This window comes from Rosa rugosa, chromosome 2 (assembly GCF_958449725.1).
Source record: "Rosa rugosa chromosome 2, drRosRugo1.1, whole genome shotgun sequence".
Classification (NCBI taxonomy): domain Eukaryota; kingdom Viridiplantae; phylum Streptophyta; class Magnoliopsida; order Rosales; family Rosaceae; genus Rosa; species Rosa rugosa.
In genome coordinates this window covers 51193783-51214583 of record NC_084821.1, presented here as the reverse complement: position 1 = coordinate 51214583, position 20801 = coordinate 51193783, and positions in this window count along the sequence as shown.

Below are 20801 nucleotides of genomic sequence, written 5' to 3'. Positions count from 1 at the left end.
TGCTATGTCAAATCATGTGAGCATCTATGTAGGCATGAGCACGTGAAGTTGAGTAATAGCTGGACAGTAATGATATGAATAAGAGAACTTATCTCTGTGCGGTCCAGTGGGAGTCATCAAGTCGTTTTTGAAGGTGCTACAACCCAGGCTCTAGGTGGGTCGACGACTCGGAGATTATGCTTGGAGGTTGGGCACAGAAGTAGAATGGCGCTAGAGCTTTGAATGCTGGCACAGCAGTGGGGATTAAATGAAGTCATGGTTGTCCAGCGATGCTCAACGGAGGAAGTTGGGCGGTGGTTCCCAAAGGAGGAGAAATCTCAGCGGAGCGGAGTTCGGCGCTGATGGCTGGCGGAGGAGCAAACTCAGCGGAGCGGAGCTCGGCGCTGATGGGCGGTGGATTGCCGCTGGGTTGTGCTGGTGGGCGGGCCTGGCGGTGTTTGCTTGCTGTCCGGTCTGGTCTAGCCGTCCTGTGGTGATCAGTGGTGAAGTTCGGCGGTGACCAGTCCAGCGGGAGCGAAGGTTGGGCGGCGGAGCTTGAGCAGTTGATCCCTGGCCAGCTGAGTCTTGTCCGGCGGTAGCGGAGGTGTCGTCAGCGGTGGTGTAGTAACGGGGCCGCTAGCCGGAGGCTTTGATCGGCGGAGCAGTGGAGGGTGCTTGGTCCCCACATGAAGCTCGGAGGAGGTTTGGCCGCTGGAAGTGGTGGCTGACGCTGGAGGTTCCGCCGACTGATGCCAGCGGCGTATGCCAGAGGACTTGGCCGGCGGAGCCTTGGGATATCAACAGAGAGCCGGAGATTGATGCTCCGTCAAGGCTTTGTTAGTTCTTAGAGCCAGCTGTGTCGTGCTTGGCGAATGGGATTCGCTGATGGCGTTGGCCGTAGCGGTGCCTCTGAAGTTGCTTGAAGGAGCTTGTTTGGCAGAGCAAGGCTTGCTGGCGGTAATGTGCCGGCGTTAGACTGCTGGGTGCTTGATGGTGCTTGCCGCTGCTAGTGCTAGCGGTGGAAGCTTTGCCGGCGGAGGTTGCTAGCGGAAGAAGTTCGGCGGAGCCTTGGAGTGCAGCGGACCGGAGCACGGTCAGCGGAGACGTTGAGTCTGGAGCGCTGGCGGAGCGGAGGAGAGCTCGAAGTTCAGCGTCCGGCCGAAGCTGAAGTTCAGCGGAACATGAGTTCGGCGGAGCCGAAGTCTGGCGGAGCGGAGCCTGATGGAGACCACGAGCTCGGCCAAAGGTGGACGGAGCTGCAGGTCGGCGGATCACCAGCTCGGCGGGGATGCAAGCTGGGCGGAGGAACTCCCAGCGGCGAAGCTGCAGCTTCGAGTGTGGCGGAGCGGAGGTCTGCCTGAGCCGGCGGAGGATGTGGCTGGAGGAGGGAAGAAGAAGATGGGTGTCCAAAAAAAATGTCTGGGTGCCCAGAGAAATTTTTGCCGCCCAGATTGTTTTTTTTTTTTTGTAGGTTCAGCGTTGACTTTTTCCTCCCTCAGCGTTGACTGGCCCCTGATGGGCGTTGACCAAGTGTGACCAACTCCGCTGGGCGTTGACCAACCCCGCCGGGCGTTGACCAACCCCGATTTGATGTTGAACGAGCGTTGCTCGGCCAAAGCTCGTGGTAGGTGACGAAGCCTTTGTGTGCCGGCTTCCCACAGACGGCGCCAATGTTAACGTTAGTGACCGAGGGGGTCGCTAGTTAGCTTTAGAGAGAGAGATAGAGAGAGAGAGAGAGAGAGATTGACACAAGATGTATAGTGGTTCACCTCCCGCCTTAGCAGGAGACTACGTCCACTTGAAAGCTTATACTAGTGTGTGTCGAGCCTTGCGGCCTAACATGATTACAAAGTGTGTTGTAATGGGATGGAGTTGAATGTCTAGTGTTGTGGGAGGGGGGGCATTCCTTTTATAGATGAAGGAATGCCCTTTCTCTACTTGTTCTTCGATGTGGGACAAGTACCCATATAATTCTAGTCTAGAAAGCCTAGAAGCATGTAGAAAGTCATGTTGTGGAGGCATGTTGGCAAGGGCGGGAAGGTGGCTTCCCGGTGGCGGATTTGTGACTTCCGGATACCGCCGCGTAGCCTGAACATAGGGCTACACGATGTATGTCTTGGTTGGGCCTTGCCATGTCTTGTGGATGTCCCAAAGTGGGTGTTACTTATGCTTGGTGATGTAGTAAATACTCCATATTATTGGAGGTATGTACAAGGTATATGTCGACGACATGCTGGTCAAAAGCATTAAGGCTAACGGTCATGTGGCCAACCTCCGCATCATCTTTGCCATACTGCTAGCATACGGAATGCGCCTGAATCCGAAAAAGTGTTTCTTTGGCGTAACCGCCAGTAAGTTCCTCGGATACATAGTCAGTGAGCGGGGAATAGAGGCTAATCCCGACAAAATACAGGCAGTCATAAACATGAAATCTCCGGAGAAAAAAGTTGAGGTGCAAAGTCTACAGGGAAAGTTGACGGCTCTTTCCCTGTTCATCTCCAGGTTAACCAACAAATGCCTACCCTTCTTCAAGGCAATGAAGCGGTCCCACTGCAAAGTGGTGGATTGGACGCCTGATTGTGAAGCTGCGTTTCAGAGCCTCAAAGAATACTTGGCCTCAGTTCCGCTACTCTCAATTCCGGTACCAGGCGAAACACTTTAAATCTACCTGGCAGTCTCTAAATCCGCCATCAGCTGCGTAATTGTCCGCAGGGAGGCAACAGAAGAATTGCCGGTATTCTATGCCGGCGGGGCATGAATGGAGCAGAAACAAGATACTCGTCACTTGAGCAACTCGCGCTAGCACACATAATGGCCGCTAGGAGGTTATGCCAGTATTTCCAAGCACATACAATTCAAGTTCTCACAAATCAACCGCTAAAGCAAGTTCTCCAAAGTCCGGAACACTCAGGACGCCTCAGCAAATGGGTAATAGAACTCATCAAGTTCGACATCGACTACAAGCCAAGAACCACCATCAGGGGGCAGGCTGTCGCTGATTTCATAGCAGAGTTAACATAACCACAGCCGGATCATACCACCAATATAGTGTCGGAGGATACCATTCAACATTCTGAAGTCACGCCGACAAGAACACAATCACAGTGGGATCTCTATGTCGACGGTTCTGCATGCTCCAAAGCTTGCGGCGCTGGTAAAATCCTCACAGGGCCTGGGGGACTTAACGTAGAGTACGCCCTCAAGTTTAACTTCAAGGCCTCCAACAACATGGCGGAGTATGAAGCACTTATCGCAGGATTATTATTGGCCATCGATTGTGGAGCAGAAAATGTCAACATCTTCAGTGACTCACAGCTGGTGGTAAATCAGGTCAACGATATCTTTCAGGTCAAAGACAAACAACTGGCGGCATACCTGGGATACGCCAAGACACTGCTTGGAAAATTCAGTTTCTTCAACATCACGCAAATACCCAGCGAGAAGAATGCAAAAGCTGACTCCCTGGCACACCTCGCAACAACTCAACCACATCAAAGTCCCGCCGATACTAGGGTGGAGACCCTCGACAAACCCAGCATCACTAAAACACTGGCGAAAATTTACACAATTGAGGTAAGCCCAAATTGGATGGATGAGATACTCAATTACAAACGTGACGGGACATTGCCATTCGACAAGGTCGAGGCAAGACGATTGGTATGAAGGGCAACACGTTACAACATTCAAAGTGGCAAGCTCTACCGCCAAGGATTCACACATCCCAACTTGAAGTGTTTAACGCCAGAAGAGGGAAAACAAGTCCTAGCGAAAATACACGTTGGAGAGTGCGGAAATCACTCAGGAGCTAGATCGTTAGCCAACCGCACCATGGGCCAAGGATATTTTTGGCCTACATTGGGGGATGACGCCAAGGAAACATCAAGATCATGTCACAAATGCCAGCAGTACGCAGATCTTCCGCATGCACCTGCAGAACCGTTATCCATCATCATTGCACCCTGGATTCACTCCATGTGGGGACTCGACATTGTCGGAAAACTCCCAACCGCCAAAGGTCAGTTCAAATACATAATCGTAGCAATCGATTACGACAGTAAGTGGATCGAGGCTGAACCATTAACGGCCATCACAACCGCTAAGGTCCAGCATTTCCTATGGAAAAATATCTATTGTCGCTATGGAGTGCCCGACACAATCATAACAGATAACGGAACGCAGTTCAACAATGAAGAACTCATCAGCTTCATCGCTAAACTAGGCACCAAGATGCGTTTCGCTTCGGTGGCACACCCCCAGACTAATGGCCAAGTGGAATCCGCCAACAAAATCATCAAAAAGTTGCTCAAGAAGAAATTGGAGGACAAGAAAGGCCTATGGGTTGAAAAACTACAGGAAGTTCTTTGGGCCATACGGACAACACCAACATCCGCCAACGGCGAAACTCCATTCTGTATGATGTTTGGCACAGAGGCAGTCCTTCCCATTGAAGTAACCCAACCAACAGCTAGGGTTGACTGACATGACGCCACTACAAACATTGCCGGTGTCAACCTCGACAAAGATCTACTGGAGGAAAAACGAGACAAAGCCCACCTGCACAACTTGCAAAAAAAACGGCGGGTGTCACATTTTTACAACAACCGTGTGAAGGCCAGAAACCTACAACTTGGCGACTGGGTCATGAAAGAAGTCATACCACCGCCAAAAGCACTTCGCCTAACTTGGGAGGGATCTTATCAAATCATAGAAGTGGTAAGTCCCGACACATTTTACCTAAAGAGCAAGGATGGTGTCACATCCACTCACCCGTGGAACACTCAACATCTCCATGACTACTAAAAGTGGCGTGGTAACATGCCCAAGAGCATCTTCACTTAGCTAATTTTTGCAAAGTATTAGCTAAGCAAAGCTACCCAACGGGTACATATTTTTTTGTAAGAAGCTGGGTTCGCCCAGTCGTCAATGAAACGAGGAATTATTCAAATCATTGTCCCATACATGCACAAAAAAAAAAACAAACAAAATATATCAAGTCTGGCCAAGCCAACACCTTTGCTTCTCAGGACAAGGGCGATATATATGCATTTAACGGGCCAATCTTAATCCTTTTCATGTTTCATTGACGTACAAAAGTATGCACGCCACAATCACACAATTTTCTTAACGGACAAATGATACGCTAAAAGCAAGCTAGCGCGCAATTTAACCCTGCAAAATGTAGTTGTTAGTATAGAATAAGTAGGGATCGTTCTAGCCGGGGATTGAGGGTACACTTGTAATTGTAAAAATAAATAAAGAATTAAAATAATAAAGTAAAAAGTATGTACAAAAATAAAACAAAGAATAGAAATATATACAAGTTAATGTAAAACAGGGGGATTAGGATTTTTAAAATCAAAAATTAAAATAAAGAAAATGTAAAAACACATATACAAGGGTGGAATACAAGGAAAAAAGATCAAAACCACAATCATATGAATGAAATCCAATTACAATTCCTATAGTTGATTATCTATGTCATGAGAAATAAGTTGACCATGTGAAACGTTAGTAAGCAAACGATTTCCCATATTTTACTTTCCTTGAATAATTAATCTAAGTGAAAGCACCTAAATCAATCCTATTGAACATGCAATCATAGTCTATAAAGCTAGCTAATCAAGAACACATTCAATGCATGAAGAACAAAGAAATGATGTCAACCAAAGTGCACAACCTAGTATGAAAAAGTCCATCTATTTGCAATCCTCCTTAATTGATTTCGACTTTTGTCCGAAGCCTTTACTACTTAAATCTAGCACCAATTACATGCATATATCCTAAGTTGGCCATCAAAGAACACATACATATAAAAGTTTTCTATAATCCAAAATCAATTAAGTAATCTCACATAAGCAACATAAAAATCAACATAAAGAAATCGCAATTTTTATTCAAACATAAGAATAGGCTTAAACTTTGCCCTAAACATTATTTGTTAACTAAAATTCATTTCTAGGTAATTATGGACCTAACACTTATTTCATCATCATCTACTCCAATGTACCTAAAAATAGAAATTGAGTTAAAAATCGATTCGTTAAGGAATTAACTAAGCAAAATGTGAGGAATTAATTATTAAAATACCACATTAAAATGCTCCTATCAACAAACATCCATCACAACAGAGGAAAATAAAAGAATAAAAAGTACCATTGTGATTACAAAGGCGTCTAAAAACCGCCACAAAAAAAAGAATAAAACAAACTATCATCGCCCTATCCTATTCTTGCCCGGCATGAGAAGAGGACCTCGACACTGGAGCTACATTACGGCGTTTTTCAACCGGTTGGCGAACACTCATTTGTTTTCTCTTCTCAGCTTTACTTGTCGGCGTCGGAGTCTCAGGGTTATCATCAGACCTCGCTCCATCTTCTCCAGAAGAGCTACTCCCTTTGCTACCATTAGAACCGCCACTATCTGAGGAACCGCCATCTTCGGATTCCTCAGCATCTTCCACGACGCCATCCCCGCCAGGTGTGGATTTTGGAGGGGCTCGATCAGCTATAATTTTGTCAAAGTTAAGGTAGCCCTGATCTTTGAGCTCCTTAAAGTTGGCAGCAGCACCCTGCTTGTCGGCATCCGTCATGAGTTCCTTGAACTCTGCGAATTTTTTAGAGGCATCCACCGCATCCAGACGCACCATCTATTTCTCTTCCTCCGCCAGCTTGGCTCTCTCTTCCTGCCTGGCAGACCGGAAGTCTGCCAACTCTTTCTCTTTGGCGGCAAGAGTCTCCTGCAGCTGAGCGATAGTATCTTCTCTTTCAGTTTTCTCCCTCTGCAGGGCCGCCAACTCTTCCTTCAGCTTAGAAATGGTGGCAGTATCGGCAAGAGTTTTGTCCACATCCCGCTTGAATTTTTCTTTGACGTCAAGTAAGGCAGTGTCAAGGTTGGCAAGGTCCCCAGCTGTGGACTTATTCTTCTCCTTCTCCACCGCCAACTCACGCCGAATCTGTAGAAGCTCCTCCTTCAATTTGCGCTCTTCCGCCGAGCCATGATGAAGATAAAGCTCGTGAGCACCCTTCAAAACCAAATCCAGGGACTTCTCCACATTTGACGACGACGCTGGTTGAGCCACTCTCGCCTCGCCACCAAAACCAAGGCGCTCACACACCTTTTACAGAAAGGCCTGTTTACTAGGGGGTGCACTTTGCACCAACCCAACGACAAGACTGTCAGAGACAAACCTGCCTCCGACATCCTTAGGAACAGTTGCAACAGGTGCTTCTGCCACTGGCTTCTCACCAATCTTCGTTTTCTTCGAAGGGTCTGGCGGCAAGACAGAGGCGACAACTTTACGCTTCAGCGGCAAAGCAGGCTTCCCTGATGACTGAGTTCCGACATGTTTGGCCCCTCTCTCCGCCATATTTTTCTTCCTTTTTTCCCTCTCCACATCTTCGTCTACGGCGGCGTCACTCTGTTCCCCACCAGCAGTACTATTCTTCTTCTGAGGCTCCCCAACAATAGCCTCCAGGACAAGAGTGTCCTCATCCCCTTGCTCCCCCGTATCCTGCGCCTCTTTTTCTTTACTGCCAGCTTTCTTCTTCTTCAGCTTGTTTCGGTTGGAGTGGAGGGGGGCCTCCAAGACCTTCTCTTGCGACTCTTCCGTCACAATCTTTGTGACGGGGTCAACAATATTTTGAACCTTAACAGACTCGTTAATCATGAAGTTAACGTAGTCCTTGATCCCGCCCATGTCAGCCACAGCTTTTTTCAATACTGCCTCGGTCTTTTTGTTCGTACGAATCCCTGCTACAAAAAATAAAAAATCCCGACAAGTAAAAAAAAAAAAGAGAAAAAATGACGAATGAGAAACAGGCGGTAAGCACCACTTACCAGGCTTGTGAGTGAGGTTCAAGTGAATAAGCAAGGACCAGTGCGACAGGACACGAAGGTCGACGCAACCCTTGTGCTCCCAGCAGTAGTGCACGCGACACACCCTCTGTTTCTCAATGTCCGTCAACTTCGACCTCCAACCCACTACAAAAACATAAACACAATATCAGAAAGGAACAACAGAGATGGAAAAAGTGACGGAAAAGCAACAACAAACAGGAAACACATGCAGCTCAGTTCCAACCGACAAGCTTTAATTGCTTGGAACTTCGACGGAACCCTGAATACCGGAGCCTCCGCTCCTTCTGGCCTGGTGTCGTACTCCCAACCATCGGTAGAAACACAAACATATGTCCGCAAGGTTGTAGAAGAGTCAGGAGTATGTTCTAGTAGTCTAGGACCGCCAGGCCGGCGAGTTAGCCTCACGGTACCTCCACACTTCTTCCTTTCATTGTAGGTCAATTCGTAAAAGAACAGCACTTCCGCCACGGTTGGAAATTCGCAACCTGACAACTTCCACAGGGCGATCAAAGCCAATAACATTTTCCACATGTTAATTGACACCTGACCCACCGCAACGTTCAACTCGTACAACAAATATTGCATGCACGGGAGTAGCGGTAACTTTACGCCGTGATGAAGTATGGCTTCGTGAATAGCAGCATAACCTTCCGCCAAGTCAGTAGCATTCTCACCCTTTTCCAATGGCCGCAACTTTACGATGCCGGGCAGTCGAAATCGTTCCTTAACAGCTTGTATTTTCCGCCACGACATGATAGAAGACGGTTCCTCTACTCCGACACCGTCACCTAGAAACCACAAAAAATTAGTAGGCTCAGAACTTTGCCCTTCCTCCCCAACTTCAATCCCTTCGTCACTTTCTCTGGAGGTGCCGACACTATCCTCACCGCTATCAGTTAACCCAGCTTCCATTTCCATACTACGGCGGACAACAATATGTTCATCACCCTCACGCGAAGCCATTGACGGCCGAAAAATGGTCAGTAGTGGTAGAATATCAAACGGTTAGTCGATGTTATCCCCTGCAGAAGCACCACGACACAACGAATCAATAAAGTCCCTCTCCGATGAGTTAAGTGACGACACGTCGGATTCTTCGCAACTTGAGATATCGATAACAGCCGACATGCCACACAAACACTAAACCTAGAAGTTGGTAGTCAAAGTTAGATCTAATCCTACCCCATGCCGCCACCAACAAGAACTCAGTCAAGAACACTAACCCGAAAATCCCAGAAATTCCCAGAAATAATCCCAGAAAGGCCAGACCCTAAAACACAGCTAACACAAAGCCACAAACATACCTTTTTGACACAAACAAGGCAAGCACACATTCACACACAGAAACCGAAACAAGAACACAAGAAAAAAACCCAAAAACAAGTTATACCTCAAATCTACGGACGAAAACGCCAACAAGCAACGAAGCAAGCAAATCACAACCAAAATCCGACTACTTTCGCGTTCCTCCAAGCTTTTCTCTCGATTTTCCTTCACTCGATCGCTAGTGTGATTCCAAAAACCTCTCTGTTAATGCTTGGATCCGTGGGGATCTAATTAACGATAAGTAAAAGAGAGAGAGAGAGTGTGTGACACAAGTGAAGTATAGTGGTTCGCCTCCCGCCTTAGCGAGAGACTACGTCCACTTGAAAGCTTAACTAGTGTGTGTCGAGCCTTGCGGCCTAACAAGATTACAAAGTGTGTTGTGATGGAGTGGATGTTTAAGTGGGAGGAGGCATTCCTTTTATAGGTGAAGGAAGCCATCTCCTTTACATTTTCTTAGATGTGGGACAAGAACCCACTATTCTAGTGTAGAAAACCATATTGTGAGGGCAACTTGGCAAGGCCGGGAAGGTGGCTTCCCGGCGACGTATTTGCCTCTTCCAGATACCGTGGTGTAGCATGAACATAGGGCTACAAGATGCAAGTAGCGGTTGGGCCTCACCATGGCTTGTGGGTGTCCCAAAGAGGGTGTTACTTATGCTTGGTGAGATAGCAAACTAGCTTGCTAGTAGAGGTATCTACAAGTCCCCGAAGTCCCCAAGTAAGAGGAGCTTCTTGGTTGGGGAGTTATAAACATGAAGTCATCAAGCATAAGTAACCGGGCGGCACGGAGCCCCTACAAGTCCCCGAACTCCGTAAGCAAGAAGGGACTCGTTAACCTGCACAACAAAGACAAAAAATAGGCATATGTAGAATGCTTGTTGCATTGGGCAACAAATGTGAGTTGCATTGATATGCGTTGGCATATACGAATGTATGAGGTGCGTGAGACATGGTCGTGTGAGCATATGGATTGCATATGATAAATGTGTGACACGCGCAAGGAGACGAACGAGGTCGAGTTTGACGGGGTTACGCTCGTGAGATGTATGTTGCATGAGTGTCGCGAAGGTATGCATTTGTAACTCATGAACGATGACCGCACGTACGGTTGTGTCTGTTTGGTTTTCGCTCGTATTAATGGAACGCGAAAAGAATTTGATTTGTCGCGGTCGGTAAACGACAAATGGTAGAAAAATTCAATGTTCCATTAACGTGTGGTGTGTCTAGTGGACATGAGCGTAAAGCTCGAGGATTGCCTGGAAGGCATGAGCGGAAAGCTCGTGAGCGGGAAACTCGGGGTTGCCGGGAAGGCATGAGCAGGGAGCTCGTGGGTTGCCGGGAAGGCATGAGCGGAAGCTCAAGGGTTGCTGGGAAGGCATGAGCGAAAGCTCGGGATGCCGGGGAGGCATGAGCGGAAACTCAAGGGTTGCCGGGGAGGCATGAGCGGAAGCTCGTGGGTTGCCGGGAAGGCATGAGCGGAAGCTCGTGGGTTGCCGGGGAGGCATGAGCGGAAGCTCAAGGGTTGCCGGGAAGGCATGAGCGAAAGCTCGGGATGCCAGGGAGACATGAGCGGAAGCTCGTGGGTTGCCGGGAAGCTCGTGAGCGGAAGCTCAAGGGTGCTGCGAAGGCATGAGCGGTAAGCTCGTGAGCAGAAGCTCGGGGGTGCCGCGAAGGCATGAGAGGTAAGCTCGTGACTGGAAGCTCAAGGGTGCCGCGAAGGCATGAGCGGTATGCTCATGAGCGGAAGCTCGTGGGTTGCCGGGGAGGCATGAGCGGAAGCTCAAGGGTTGCCGGGAAGGCATGAGCGAAAGCTCGGGAGCGGAAGCTCAAGGGTGTCGCGAAGGCATGAGCGGTAAGCTCGTGAGCGGAAGCTCGGGGGTGCCGCGAAGGCATGAGCGGTATGCTCGTGAGCGGAAGCTCGTGGGTGCCGCGAAGGCGTGAGTGCGAAAGCTCTGCGGTGCCGCTGAGGCACAAGTGCGAAAGGTCGGCGGTGCCGCTGAGGCACGAGCGCGAAAAGCTCGGCGATGCCGGGTGCCGCTGAGGCACGAGAGCGAAAAGCTCGGCTGTGCCGCTAAGGCACGAGCGCAAAAAAGGCACGAGCGCGAAAAGCTCAGCGGTGCCGCTAAGGCACAAGCGTGAAAGCTCGGCGGTGCCGCTGAGGCACGAGCGCGAAAGTTCAAGGGTTGCCGCTGAGGCACGAGTGCGGAGCTCGGCGTTGCCATGAGGCATTAATGGGTAGCTCGATGGTGATGCCCTGAGGCATGAGCGTGGCCGTTGCTAATTATGCTGGGCTGTATGTATAAGTCCCCGAAGTCCCCAGTTAAGGAGGGTGTTCTTGCGGGTTGATACCAAAGCGTACCTTTGTGCCGTATATCAAGCATAATTAGTGTGAGTGCTTCATCCATCTAGAATTGGTTGGAGCGAACGCTTTTGCCTTTTCGGGTGGGCCCCTGCCAGGCCCTGCGAGGAGTCCCCCACTCCTGGCTATAGACCTCCGGATGGTCGGAAAATTGTTTGATGAGGGGAGCTGCGCGGAGCAGAAGGTGTTGGGTAGCGAGTCCAATCTTTGGTACCCAAGCGTCGGGTTTAACTGTTGGATTAATGGCTGTCGTAGGCTGTGTTAACTAGTCCCTTTACTATTTTCTCGAAGGAGAAAAGCTTGACAGCAATGCCGCGTAGCGGTCATTGTCATTATGAGGCGTTGCCTTGGCGGTTGGTTGTAGACTATAGACTCGTAAAGTTTGTATCTGTATGAAAAAATGACAAACACATAGAGCAAGTAATAATATTGTATGAGTGTCCCATGTTTATTTAATTGGGTTGCAATTAAATAGAAGCATGACATACATGTATAGCATATACGAGTAGCATAGTGCAAGCATGCTTAAGGATCGTGAAGACATTTGTAGTATTACACTAGGATGTGTGCATAGTAGGTGTGCTACTAAAACATATAACGTGTGTTATAAGCATGATTAGTTATCATGGAAGCATGTAAATGCATATCAAGTGTGATATATTATAAGCATGCCTAAAGTAGTGAAAGCATGTAATGGCTCTAATTGCGAGAGCGTAAAAGATAAGATATGGTTTGCTTATCTTATGCCGATTTGGAGCGAGTTGGAGTTTGGAAGTGATATGAGTACCGAAATCATGTTGGAGTTGTCCAAACATGACGCTCCATTGCTTTGTGGCGGATAAAGTACTCCGATAATGTTCGTCAACTCGTAGTTGCGGTTGAATGCTCAATAGAAATAGTTGAATTTCATTGAAACAAAATAGATGATTAATATGTGGATTTGTAAAATCAAGGATTAATTTCAGTTTACCCACTTCAACTTTGGGGCAATCTTCCTTTTAGTCCCTGTTCTTTTAATTTCATCAGCTACACCCCTGAGCTTCCAAAATTAATCAACCGTGTCCGATTTCGTAAATTTTGTCCAAATTTTCCGTCAACTGCTGACGTGGCAGGAAATGGGTGGGAGAAAGTCGATAATACCCTTGGTGACCGTTTTCCCTCCTCTCGGTGTGCATCCCCAGAAAAGTTTTCATCCCCAAAAACCCTAAAATTGTATCCATTACGCTCCCATTACCACTAATTCAGTCAAAACCATCGACTCCATTCCCTCCTCCCATGACGGTCCCGAAAATTGAAAACCTTAACTGAACCCAGATTACGGTTTCGATTATAACCCCGTTTTCAAAATATCCACCCCAATCTCTAGTTCAAGGTTGAAGGCACATGACTGGTAATGAGATTGAAGAGTGGGTACCCAGAACAGAAGAAGGAGGCGATGAAATCCCCTATTATGGTGAGTTTCGAACAACAAATTGTGTGTTAGAAATCGTGATTAATGGTTTAGGGATTTAGCTTGGTTGATTTAAGGGCTATGTGGACCTGTTGGGTTGAGATTCGAAGCTTCTGATTTGGGTGTTTCAAAGCTTTTGATTTGGGGGTTTCGAAGCTTCTGATTCGGGGGCTTCGAAGCCTCTGACTCGGGGGTTTTGAATCCTCTAATTTACGGGTTTCGACTGTAAGGTTTTAAGAATTTCGAAAATTTTCATTTTGGGGTTTCGATGAACCATGAGATTTAGGGTTTAGAAGCTTCTTATTTTGGTGGTTTCGAGTTATGGTTTGGGGTGATGTTTCTGTTAGAACCACTGCACTTCACTTTGGTTTATATATGCATGTATTGAATCTGGGTTGGTGGGATTTAGGGTTTCTTTATCGAATTTTTGTCTTGTTGTGTTTATTACTTAGAGAATTTGTGATTAAAGTAAGAATGATATGCATGTGGACCTTGTTGGGTAGCTGAAATACTACAGTTTGTGTCTTGTTGTGTTTAATACTCTATCTTTCAAAAAGTGGTGTTGCAGTCCAAAAGGGTGTTAGTGCTGTTGTGGTCCAAAAGGGTGTTAGTGTTGTTGTGTTTAATACTGTATCAACATGTTTTTGAATTATTGTTTATGGAATAAATGGTTGTCTGTGCTGCTGGTTAATGTTTCCTTAAGGATGCTAACTGTTTGTTATGTTTGTCATGCAGTAAATTGTGATTTATTCACAGTCAAAATATACCATGGTGGAATCATAAGGGAGAACAAATATGTAGGGGGAAAAATCAGCTACTATGACAATGTGGACAAGGACAAGATGTCCCTAATTGAGGTGGATTCTATGGTGAGAGGGATAGACCCTGCGTATGTTGGAAGGAGGATGGACTACTGGTATTCAATTGGGAGTGAAGATGATGCTTTGACCAAGCTTTCCACAGACTTTGATGCCATACAAATGTGTTGTTGTGTACCTCACATCAGGTTGGTAATCATCTACTTAGATCATTTAGATCTGCATGACGACTACCAATCTGATGGGGATGATGTCGAGATGTTTGATAATGAACCAACTGCATGGGGGTATAGTCAAGCTGGTTCATCAGGGGTGGTGATTGAAGAACTTCCTGATTCACCAAAGAGGAAGTGCTCTGTAAAGATCGAAGAGTTGCCAGATTCACCTAAAAAGAAGCCTGACGTTGTGAAAGGAGATCCAAAGTTAGGACGTCGGGTTAAAGTATGTGCAAACAGAAAAAAAGCTGTGGGAATTGTGATTAGAGAGGTCGAAGAAGAGGTTCCAACTCAAGCAAGCAAGGCTGCAGTATGTGACAGCAAAGACAAAGGGAAACAAAAAGTTGTAGAACAACAAGAAAGAGAAGATTATGAAGCTGAGATGTTTGAGGACTTGGTAGACATAGATGTCAGTGATGCAATGTGTTACATGGATCCTATGAGCAGTGAAGATGATGCTAGTGAGGATGCAGACTATGATCCATGTAGGGATGATGAAGACTATGCTAATTATGGTGTTGATGATGACTGGTTAGATTATGTGGAATGTGAATAGAGTGTGGACAAGCATGAGCAAGCTACTGAGGATGTAGGAACAAGTGCTGGAGATAGGAAGGGAAAGAAGAAAGAGGCAAAGTCATATGAGCAAGCTAGTGTTGGAACAAGTGTTGATGTGGATGAGAACATGGAGGTTGAAGATAATGAGCCAATGTATGGGGCTCTAGACTCTGATGAAGAAGGGATTGGTCATGAAGCAAACTCAGATGATGAGGGAGATGATATGCAAAGGTTTCCAGAGTTCAACCCCAAGACAGACATGGGGAACCCTCAGTTTTGTAAGGGTATGAGGTTTGCATCTGCTAAGATATTGAGAGCTGCTGTAAGGGAGAAGGCAATACAAAAGGGTTGGGAGGCCTTGTTTGTGAAGAGTGATAGAGTGAGGGTGAGGGTGATTTGCAAAGCAGAAAACTGCCCATTCGAGCTGTATGCCTCTAAGATGCAGCATGAAGACACTCTAATGATCAAGACATACAATGGTCAACACAACTGTGCAAGGGTGCTAGATAATAGCATGGTTAGGACCCCTTACCTGACTGAAAAGTTTATTGATCAGATAAAGCTTAACCCTGATTGGTCCACAGGTAGTTTCCCCAAGACTTTATCAATTTAATTCAATGCCTTTACTTACTAAGCTTTATTTACAATAGTACACTAATGCCTTTAACCCTTTTGTGACACAGAATCTCTAGCCCAAACTATGTCAGCAAAAGTGCAAGCAAGAGTCTCAGTTCAGCAAGCATATAGAACCAAGAAGGCTGCATTGAGTATACTTGAGCGATCACATGCAGAGCAGTATTCAAGGGTGAAGGACTATGCAGCAGAGTTGAAGAGGGTTGATCCAAGTACAACAGTGGACATCCAATGCGACTACAATAACCCTGGCCATAAACCTATTTTCAAGCGGATGTATATATGTTTGTCTCGGTGCACTGAAGAAGGGATTTAAAGCAAGCTGTAGGTCATTGATAGGACTAGATGGTTGTCATCTGAAGAGTCCTTATGGAGGTCAACTTTTGTCAGCGGTTGGAGTCGATGCTAACAACAGTACTTGGGTAGTTGGTTATGCAATGGTGGAGCAGGAGTGTAAGGATAGTTGGATATGGTTTCTGGAGTTGTTGGCTAATGACTTGGACATTAGGAGTGATGGAGCTGGGTGGACGTTTATATCTGATAAACAAAAGGGCCTTTTACCAGCATTTGAGGTGGTTTTGCCAAGTGCGGAGCACAGGTTCTGTGTAAGACATTTATGGATGAATTTCAACAAGAAGTTTCCAGGGAAAGCTTTGAAGGACCAATTATGGGCCATCGCAAAGTCAACCACAATGGCTTACTTTATTGCGGAGATGGTCCTAATGAACCAAATGGAGCCAGGGGCTTATAACTATCTCACAGGTTTGTAATGCTACCATTATTATCACTTCATGTTCTTTATATTCTTGACATTGAATTTTCAATACATTAACTGCCAATGTTGTGCGTTTTGTAGAACCTGAAAGACCTGCAAAGCACTGGTCTAGGTCACATTTCAACACAGTGCTTAAATGTGACATTCTACTCAACAATCTCAGTGAAAGCTTCAATGCCTTCATACTGCCCGCAAGAGTCAAACCTGTAATCAGCATGTTTGAGGAAATGAGGATCAAGTTGATGAAGAGGATTCACATTAGGAGGGACAAGATGATGAAGGTTCAGGATACCATCTGCCCCAAACCAAGAGAAATACTGGAGAAGAACAAAGTGAAAGCTGCCACAGACTGCATCCCATTTGGTTCAGGAAGCTCAAAAATTGAAGTGGAAAGCATTGGAGGAGCAAGATATATAGTTGATATTGAGAGAAGGAGTTGTGCTTGTAGGAGATGGGATTTGAGTGGGATCCCTTGCAAACATGTTGTATCTGTCATCCACTACATGAGGGAAAAACCTGAGGATTATGTTGATACGGCCTACTGGACAAAGACATACTTGGCCATCTACTCAAACACCATCAGCCCTGTAAATGGAATCGATCTTTGGGAAAGGACTGATGATGCTGCAATTCTTCCTCCTCAGTACAACAGACAGCCTGGTAGGCCAAAAACCAAGAGAATTAAGGATTCACAAGAGAAAGCTACTGAGGGAACCAAGCTGGGAAGAGTGCAGAAATCATTGAAGTGCAGCAGCTGTGAAGTTTTGGGGCACAATGTGAAGACCTGCCATAGGCACTTGCCACCTAAGGAGAAGATGAGCAAAAAGAGGAAGCTAGACACTGGAGAGGGCACCTCATCTCAATCCAAGGTATTTCAAGTTTAGGATATGTGTGCTTTCTATTGTTCAACTTGTTTATATCTGTAATATGACAATTGTACATTTGAATGTAGGCTAAGGGAACCAAAAATCCTCCTCTGACAAAGAACGAGCTTAGGGCCAAAGTTGTACAGAAAGCAGACAAGATGAAGGTAATTTGTTGGGGCTGTGTGTTGGAATTATTCTATGTTTTGGTTATTGTGGTTTCTGTAAATTGTAGTGGCTGCTGAAAAACCAAGGTTTCTAATTTGTGGTTTAATGTAGAAAAAGAGGGATGCACAGAAGGCAGCAGCTTTTGCTGCTGCAAAATCAACCACTGCTAAAGCAGCAACAAAATTGAGCACAGCTTCAACCACTACCCGTGCTGCTACATCAATCAGTAAAGCTTCTGCCTCTGCAAAGTCTTCAACACCGACAAGATCATCACAGAGGATTAGAGATGGAAAGGAGGCTAGAAAATAGACCTAGAAGGCTGGGATTAGCAAGCCAGGTTATTTTATATCAATTGATGAAGTGTTGCATTATTTTGTGCAACCTTGTGCTGTGTCACAAGGTTGCTGGCTCTAATCTTTTGTTATGATGATTAGAGCTAATCTAGACAAAGCAACTATTTCCAACTTCTTTTTTTGTTGTTTAGATGTAAAACAGTGAAATACATCGTTATTGGCTGCTAATTCTTAAGACAATGTCAGTATTATTCCTATTATTAATGAAGAGTAGGTTGTGTTATTTTACAGCTTTTTAAACTCTATGTTTGGTTATTACAATATCAGTGTTCTTATGCCCAGCTTAACCCAAAAAAGTGAACTTTTCTTCCTCCTATCTGAATATGTAATAAAAGATGCTCTTTGGAGGGAAAAAAGTATGGTTGTATGGGATTATTAGGATGTTTTTTGCTTTTGTTGGTAAAAGATACAAAATGTCCATTTTGCCCTTCTTGTGGGCCCGTTTCTCCCATCCATTTCCTGCCACGTCAGCAGTTGACGGAAAATTTGGACGGAATTTACGAAATCGGACACGGTTGATTAATTTTGGAAGCTCAGGGGTGTAGCTGATGAAATTAAAAGAACAGGGACTAAAATGAAGATTGCCCCAAAGTTGAAGTGGGTAAACTGGAATTAATCCTAAAATCAATATCCATAATTTACATCATGTTTGATTGCCTCCTTAACAAGATAATTTTGTAATAATGTTAAGTGCTCGTAAAATATATTTACTAGATAGCAATGGCAGTGAATTGCAGTGGTGCAATGTAATTTATATTAAAAGTAAATTAATATAAATTTTGATTGGCATAGTAGCCGATATTGATTGGTCTAATTTGTCTGTGAAACAGACTTGAGGCTTGCTGAAAAGTAAAGACATGGCAATAGTATATGTCAATTGTGATAATGACAAAGGCAAATAAAGCTAATGCCTTATCAAACATGACCAAGTATTAGTCAAAAAGTGTGCTAATGTCTAGTATATATTAATGGATAACAGAAGCATATTTGAGACTAGGAACTTGGGCGTAGCATGTGATCTTGCCGGCTTTTGATTATTATGAGCATGTAGGCATATACCCATAGCTGCATAATGTGAATGCAATTGGATATGCATTTGTCATGGTTTCATGGAACTAACGTGCTTTGACAAGTGATAGGCTTGTGCTATAATATTTGTGATTATATATGCAAGCAGCCAATAGAAGTTACCATGAATGCTCATGGACACGGCATCGACATATGTATAGCATGTGCACATACAAAGCATTAAAGTATGGTATTTGAGTTGAATTTGTCATGGCATAGATGCATGAGATAAAGGTCATTACAAGTATTGCATGGCAACAAGTAATCTATTAAATATTCATGATAATGACGTCTTGACTTTTTGTAGTGTATACTGCCATATAGTACCTTGGATTCCTGATAATGCATATTGGCCATATGCCTTGGTTGGGTAGTGGGTCGTGTATAAACTATAAAGAATGTGTAAAGCAGCTGAATCATGTGTTTTGGAGGTGTGCACACGTAAAGTTTATGATGTGTCTAATGCATGGCATTGAACATACTATTCTAAGGGGGCATACCTATGAATCATATATTTGCATTGAGCTGCACTACATGTGGGACCACATGGGTGTGTATATATATATATATATATATAGTTGGGACACGCGGCCCATGGAAGTGAATTAAGCATGCTAAAAGCTAGCAGCAGGAGAAGACAAGAGAGATATGCATGTGTGATTAACCATGCCATGGTGTAACTTTTAATGCTCAGCAATTATGAACTATAGCTAAGGAGCGACAGCTACACACGTAATGTGGAGGAAGTCGGGCGGTGGTACCTCAGCGGAGGAGAAATCTCAGCGGACCGGAGCTCGGCGCTGATGCCCGGCGGAGGAGAAAGCTCAGCGGAGCGGAGGTCGGCACTGATGTTCACCGCTGTCTTGCACTGCTGGGCCGCTGGCAGAGTTGCTGCTGGCAGGCTGGCCGGCGCTGCTGGCGGGCTGGCTAGCCGCTGGTGTTGGAGGAGCGCCACTGGTGGTGGTATCCAGCGGAGCACTCGACGGAGCTGGGCGGAGCGGAGCCGCTGGCTGGGCCTCTGGTGGCAGCTAGCGGAGCATGCTGGCGGTGGTAGCTTTTGTCGGCGGTGGCTCGTAGTGGAGCTTTGGCCAACGGTTTGAGGCTGGCGGAGATTTTGCCGGCGGTGGCCTCTTGTGGTGCTTGGCTAGTGGTGATGCTCGGCGGAGCTGTATTCACCTGGAGCTAGGCGGAGACCACGGAGCCTCGACACTTGAAGCTCAGCAGAGACTTGAATTTCGGAGGAGATTCGGAGCTCAGCAGACCTGGGGCTCGGCGGAGGCTCAGAGTTCGGCGGTGCTTGGAACTCAGCGGAGGTTTTGAGTTCGGCGGTGCTTGGAGCTCGGCGGATTGCAGTAGCGGGGCCGCTGGAGGACAGGCCTAGCAAAGGTTTTGCCGCTGGTTGTGGTTGGCGGTGAGGCCTGGCTGGCGGTGTTTTTAGCCAGCCGCGGAGCTCCAAAGTTTGGCGGAGCGGAGCCTTTGGCCAGCGGAGCTATTCGTCGGTGGTTAAGCAGAGCTTTTGGCCGGCGGAGGATTAGCTGCTGGCTATGGTCAGCGGAGCTTTGGCAGAGATGGTTCTTTGGCGGAGAATTCTCGGCGGTGGCTCCATGGCTTGTGGTTGCTTCTAGCGGTGGTCATCAGCGGATCATGGACGGCGGAGCTCTTGGCCAGCGGTAATGATTGAGTGCTGGGCTTGGTCAGCGGTAATAATTGGCTGGAGATGTTTGTTGAACTTTGCTCGTGGTGGAGCTTTGTTTTAGCAGTTGCCGCCGATGGCACCCAGCGGCAGAAGCCTTGGTTGGAGGTGTTTTCTTGAAGTTCGGCGGCGCCGCTGACTGAAGCAAGGCTGATGTGGCTGCAAGGCCGCTAGACATGACCAAAAATGGAGGCTAGGTGTCCAAAGCAAATCTCTGGGTGTCCAGAGATGATTTGACCTCAAAATTTTTTGAGTTCAGCATTGACTTTTGTTGTTGACGTTGACTGTTTGTTGACCACGTTTGTTCGGCGTTGACCGAACTTGATTAGCCCTGAAGGGCGTTGACCGGCTCAAGTTATGAGTGGGTGTAGTGTTGACTTTTCTTTAACTTGAAACCTTGCACTAGGAACAAATTTATGTTGAAAAATTTTGTTACCGCCAAGGATGGGGCTGGGTGCAATGCTTGCCAACGGTTTATATAATAATTCAAAGGAGAAAAAAAAATGGCAGTGAGCAATTTTGATAACTCAAAGAAGAGAAGAAAGAACTCTTTTGAGCTTTGTTAAAATGACTTAACTCAATGGTAAGTGACGAAGCCTTTGTGTTGGCTTCCCACAGACGGCACCAATGTTAATACTTGGATCCGTGGGGATCTAATTAACGATAAGTAAAATAGAGAGAGAGAG